Genomic DNA, 6819 nt, shown 5'->3' on the forward strand with positions numbered 1-6819 from the left:
AAAGATGTTATCTCATTGCTTTCTTGCCTCCATAGCTTCTGATTAGACATTGGCCCTTAATCTTATTAATGCTCATTTTGATATGATGTGTTTCTTCTCTCTTGCAGCTTTCTGGATTCTCTCTTTGTTTTTGACTTTTGACAATTTGATTCTAATGTGTCTTGATGTGGATTTTCCTTGAGTTTATCCTTTGGTGTTTGTTGAGTGTATGTGTGTGTGTGTGCGTGTGTGTGTGTGTGTGTGTGTGTGCCTTTCATTAAATTAGAGAAATTTTCATTCATTATTAATTCAAATATTCTTTCTGCCCTTTCTCCTCCTACTGAGAATCCTATAATCTGTATATTTGTATGCTTGAGAGTGTCCCACAGATCTCTTAGGCTCTGCTCTTAATTTTTCTCTGACTGTTCCTCAGACTGATCAATTTCAACTGTCTTATCTTCAAGTTCATTAATTCTTCCTTCTGCCAGCTCCAATATGTTGCTGAACCCCTCTAGGTAATTCTTAATTTCAATTATTGTGGCCTTCACCTCCAGCTTTTATCTTTGTTTTTTATAATTTATATCTCTTCATTGAAATTCTGATTTTGTTCATATATCATTTTTCTGTTCTTTGTCCATATTTTTCCTTTAACTTCTTGAGCATGTTTAAGATTAGTTTTTAAGGAGTCTTTGTCTGGTATGTCAAATGTCACTTTGTTGACGGTTTCTGATGTTTTATCTAGCTCCTTTGGATGGGCCATCATTTCCTAGTTTGTTTGTTTTTTGTGTGTGCCTTCTAAACTTTTGTTGCCCAGTGGATATTTCAATGTTTTAATGTGTTAACTGTGTGGAATTTCATCCTTGAGGTGTCTTTTCCTTAAGTTTATATCCAGATAATGTTATGACAGAGATGTCCTTGAAAGCCAGGAATTAACAAAACCAGTGAACCAAACCAAAAATTAACACACACACACACAAACAATCACATACACACACACCATTTACAGTCTTTTCAGATTGGCTCCATATTGGCTAGTGCTTTTCTTCAGAGCTTAACCATCCTAACCATGAACTGAGATCAGTCCAAGGTGAAAGCATAGGGCAGCACCAGTCTTTTATATTCAGGGTGTCTTGTCCTGGACATGCAGTCATGATCTTAGGAATTCCCTAATTTGCATAGATCTGACCCTCTGTGATCTGATTGTTTCTTACACTGATTTAGCTGCCCACAAGCCCTTTCTGCATGCAAGGCAAGTTCTAGGATTGTGAGTCAGAGATGAGTATCCTGGTTCAGTCCTTTAGGCTGCCACCAGACTGATTGTTTGAGATATATACGTACCACAATATGTGCATAGAGTTTACTGTGCTGCAAAACTCTGAGAATGATGGTTCTGCCAGTTTTTGCTAGTTGTTTCATGATTCTGTAGGAGGGCAAAACCCTGGAACTTCACACTCCATCATTTTGGTGATAACACCATACCCCATATTCTATAAACTAAATCCACCACAGCTTCATCCAAATCAAATTTCCTCCAATACCTTCACCCCCACCCCACCCTATCCCATAGTTAGGGAAGAACCTAGGGCTGAATCAATATTCTTAGATCCTCCCATCTAATTTGGGTCAGAATCTTCAATATCCACACCCACAATTCAGTTTGAAGTCACATCTTCATAAAATATTAGCATATGTGGCCTGGTCCAAGGCTTCCAGCAAGAAGAACTCAGTCATATAGTTCTGAAATAGGGAAGAATTTATTGGTCTTGGGGAATCTCAAGAAGAGGGAAGGGGAAAGTTCTTCAAAGGAGATGAGGGGATGGGGAGTCCAGTCAGGGGATCATCTCCTCACCAGTGTTACAAAAACTCCAATATTGAATACCTTCTATGTGTCAGGAATTTTTATAAGTAATGGGTGCTTTAAGGTAAAAAAAAAAAAGACTTTAGACTTGAAGGGATAGGCAAGTAAGTCATGGTAGAGAACACAGGGAGTGAGAAGGGAAACAGGCTGAAGTACACAGGGCAGCTGGATTTCAGATCTCTCCTAAGTCTTCTTCTTTACAGAATTCTTTTTACCTGCAACAAGACACACACAGTTACTGTTATTCTTGGGTTTAAGACCCAAGGCTCAGGTCTACCTTCCCAATTTCCTTTATGCTTTCCCATTTTCTTGCCCTGCCCAGGCCCTAGAGAGAAAGTGGTCATCCCTGCATGTGCCATTGTCCTTCAGGTATGCAGAAGTAAGGAACACCCTAAGTGATAGGGACTGACTTTGGGGGAAGCCCAATTGTTTCAAGTCTCCAAAATATCCTGTAAAGTGTAGGGACCACATTACTGAGGCCACGTAAATAGCTCACTTCTGGGATGACGACAGTGTATGGAGGATAAATGGTCACACTGTGTAAAACTGCTCTTTGAAGAGATTCCATAAGCCAATGTATATGTTCTCAGCTGACTTTTATGGAACATTTGATACAGCTCAGTACTTTCTCATTCCTGAAAGTCTGTACTCCCTCGGCTTATATGTAGCACATTCTCCTAATTCTTCTTATCTTTTTACTGTTTCCTTTGAGTACTTCTCTTTCGATATTTTGTTAATCATGGATTTTTGCTTAAATTGGATTTTTTAAAATAATGCATTAATATACCATTTATCTTGCTTACCGGGTTTTTGTTGCCCCCTGAAATTTTTCACACAAAGTAATGCCTTATTTACCTCACCCCCATCCCAGCTCTATAATTTCTATAATTCCTCTTAAAGCCTGGCACTAACCAGGGCTATTCTCATTCTGTTTCTCTCATTCTAAACAATTTCTTTGCATAATTTCATCCTTAGCCATACCTTCAACAATGACCTACCTATATGTGGATTACTGCCAAAGTTATATATCTCAATCCCAAACCCCTCTACTTAGCTGCAGAAATGCATTTCCAATACGTACTGAATCCCCCCGCCGCCCCCATTCAGTTGCCTTACAGACAGTTCCAATCCAACATGTCAAAATCTAAGCTCTTTGTTTTTTCCTCAAACCTAACTGTGGTCTTCTATTAAATATCACAGTAAACGGTACGATCATTCATGTATACTTAGGATGGGGACCTGTATTCAGTCAATGAAAAATCCTGTAGATTCCAACTCTGATGTATCTCTCAAATGTGTCTTCTCCTTTATACATACTCTGTCATTGCTGAAATTTACATCTTATTATTTTCACAAGAATTAGTCTTTATGTTACCACCAATGTTATCATTTAATATGTAAATCTAATCATGCCTGATCAAAATGTCCAGTTATTCTTTCATTGCCTGCCAAGCTTTCAAATTCCAATTCCAATTCCATCGACCACTAGATCTATGATTAAGGAAAAGTTATTGTTTTAAAATCACTGTCTTTCTTTATGAATTTGAAATAATAGTAGACTCTAAAAGAATTGTTGAGAAGATTAAATGACCTTGCATCTGTAAAGAGTGTGGCACCATCCATAATAAACGCTCAATAAATATTTGTAACTATCATGTCATTCCACTACTTAGAATCCTTCAGTGGCATCACAGTCAATTTCCATATAAAGTTCAAAGCTGAGCATACACAGCACATAAAGACCTTATAAAAGGTTCCCTGCCAACCTCGCCAGCTTTCTGTCATGCTCCAATATAAATCATATTTTATAGCCATGATAAACTCCTTGAATGGATCATGTTCTTTAACTTCTGTTTCTTTTGGTATGTCTTTCTTTTCGGTTTTTTTTTTTCCCTGACTGTTCTTTACTTATTCACCAAGATTCATGTATTTACTCATCTTGGAGGTCTTTCCTTAACCTTTCCCAAGCTCTGTTGGTTGCACATTTTCTTTGTGCTACCATGGCTCAAATTCACTCCCTTATTATAACATTTGCCATACTATATTCTAATAATTGTATTCTTTTCTTGTACTTTGTGATCACAGGAAGTTTTTGTTTATCATTATATAATCTGCAAAGAGCCCTGGACAAAACAAATACTCAAGATAAATGAATAATATGCTCAATAATTCAACAGACATTGTCAATATGCCAGGACATGTGCTAGACTTTACAGGTACATAGATGAATATGAGGGGATTTCCGATTCATGGCAAGATGGCAAACTCACAAGAATTCCTCATTTCTTCCCCACATAATTCTCCATGGGAAAATCATAAAAGAGCAAAAGAAGTTTCACTTCAAAGAACCAATATAAAACTACAAGAAACATCTGAAGAGATCAAAAGTCATTGTGAACTAGTAGGCAGTGGGCAGGGGCAGGAACCTGATTTGGCTCAAGGCAAGTTATAGCAGTGGTGAAATTTGCTGGTGAAGAGCTTCTAAATTTTGCTCTTGCCTCTCTCCCACCTTGCCTTGAGAATCACTGCCTGCTTCTGTGCCCTTGTGGGGCACAAATAGCAGCAGATCAAGCTTCATGTTGTTGGCAGAACAATATCAGGACACCAGTAGAGCACTGCAGGCATGAGGTACAGGCTACTCATGTGAGTGAGTGGTCAGTGGTGGCTCTCTGATGCCTGAGCCTCCTCCACTCTGGGATTCATTACCACCAGTCTCCTTAAATTCACTAAGAAGAGGCACACTAAAGGCTATAGTCTCTCCTTCCAAATATATTGCAAGACAGGGTAGCTGATACCTAGAGCTTGGAGGGCACAATGATTAAACATGTGAGTAGAACACACACAACAAAAAAAGACCAAAAAATAGAAAACCTATATGACATAGATAGGAACTGATCAAGATTTAAAAATAAGCATAACATCTGAAAAAGGGGAAGATATTGTTAATATGAAACAGGAACCCAAAGTTTAAAAATGACCAAGCTTGAAATAGTATGTATAGGAAATTCAGCATCTCAAATTAAAAAAAAAAAAATAGGTAAAATAAATAGCAGTTGAAAAAACTGAAGAATGAACTGGTGTGTAGAATAACCACATGGAAGGACTCTCCCAAAAAAGCAGTAAAAAAAAAAAATGACAAAGATAAAATATACAAAAACAAAAAAAAAACACAACAAACTAAAAATCATGAAGAAGTAGATGTGCCAATTTTCAGAAAATAGGAGGTGCAAAGATAGAAAAAATAAATGGAGGGGTGGAGACATTTGAAGAAATAATTATAAATTACCAAAATTGAAAAAGTAAGACCACATAATAAAAGGGTTCATAAAGTTTCAAAGAGTAGAAATAAGGAAAACACCTTACATAGACTCATTATACTTAAAAGACAAAGAGAAAGTTCTGGAAACTTCCCAAGAGAAAGAATAAATCATCAACTAATGAATACAAGAATTAGACTGACAGCGGACCTCTCAACAACAACAGTAGATGAAAGAAAATTATGGAGTAATATTTTCAAAGCACTGAAGGAAAAGAAATTTGAACCTGTATTTTATATTCTGGAAAGCTTTTGTTTAAATGTGAAGGTTCAAATAAAAGATATTTTCAGGCATGCAAGGAAAGCTTGTTACCTAAAGATTCACATTCTTTTTTTTGCATGAGCAGGCTCTGGGACTCAAACCCAGGTCTAGAGCACAGCAGGCAAGAAATGTTCAAATAAGAACAGAAGTTACTTCAGAAGAAGCTGTAAAAGTATATGGAAAGTAAGAGATATTTAAAAACTTAATAAATCTTATTATTTATTGGTATCCATAGCAATCCAGAAATAAACTGACTAGAGTCTGTATCTAGTCAATATCTACATGGTGGACCAAAAGCAGGACAGGTGTATGTGGTTGAGATCAAAGAAACATGACAGCACGTAAAGCTTATGCTATTTTTTTTGAAGAGGTAGAGAGATGAAGGATATTGGTTAGTTGAAAAAAACTCAAAAGAGATAAACAATATGAATCAAATTAATGGTAACTAAAGAAATTTGTGCTAGCTGTTAAGTCATACTGCAAAGTCATAGTAATCAAAACACTGAGATACTGGCACAAGAAGAGGGAAATAGAGCAATGAACAAAGCAGAGCTCAGACAGATCCATTTGTAATGGAACTTCATATATAATAAAGGGGCTCCAAGAGGCTATGGAAAAGGTAAGCTATTTACTAATTTTTGGAAAAAATGACCGACTATATGGAGAAAAATAAAACTTGATATCCATTGAACATCAAACACAAAGGTGTCTCCCAGATATATAAGAACTAAATATGAAATTTAAAACTAGAGAAGATACTGCAAGGGAGTAACCGTGAGACATCAGTGTGGGAAAATTCCCTAATATCAAATCTCAAAAACAAAAGCATAAAATAAAATACTGATGGGTTTGATTATGAAACTATTAAGGACTTCTGTTTAACAAAGGATACCAAGGAGGAAGTTGCCAGAAATCAAATTAGGAGAAAACATTTGCAATGCTTAAAACTGACAAGGGACTAGTAGCAATGCTACATGGAGAACTCCTACAAATCAATAAGGAAAAGACAGGAGCCCAAAGTAGGAAAATGGGCAAAGATTATGAATTGGAAATGTGCAGAACAGGAACGCCACTGGCTAAAAAACAAAAAGATAGTTCAATTTCAAGTAATTAAAGAAATGCAATAATATATCCTCTTATGTGTATGAAATTAGAGAACTGGATAATGTCCAGTGTTGATGTGGATTTAGGAAGCTGCAGAAAATTTCAGGTACTGCTGGAGGAAATACAGATCAGTGCAGCTATTCTGGTGGGCAACTAAGCAGGGTTTTGTCAAATTAAGGAGTTGCATTCCGATAACCCTGCAATCCCTTTCTAGGATCCATATATTCATCTTGGGGGTTGCCCCTATGAATCTTACTCCTGCAAAGAATAGACTAATCCTACTTAAAATTAGGGCTAAGA

The sequence above is a fragment of the Tamandua tetradactyla genome, chromosome 5, assembly GCF_023851605.1.
Source record: "Tamandua tetradactyla isolate mTamTet1 chromosome 5, mTamTet1.pri, whole genome shotgun sequence".
In the NCBI taxonomy this organism is placed as follows: Eukaryota; Metazoa; Chordata; class Mammalia; order Pilosa; family Myrmecophagidae; genus Tamandua; species Tamandua tetradactyla.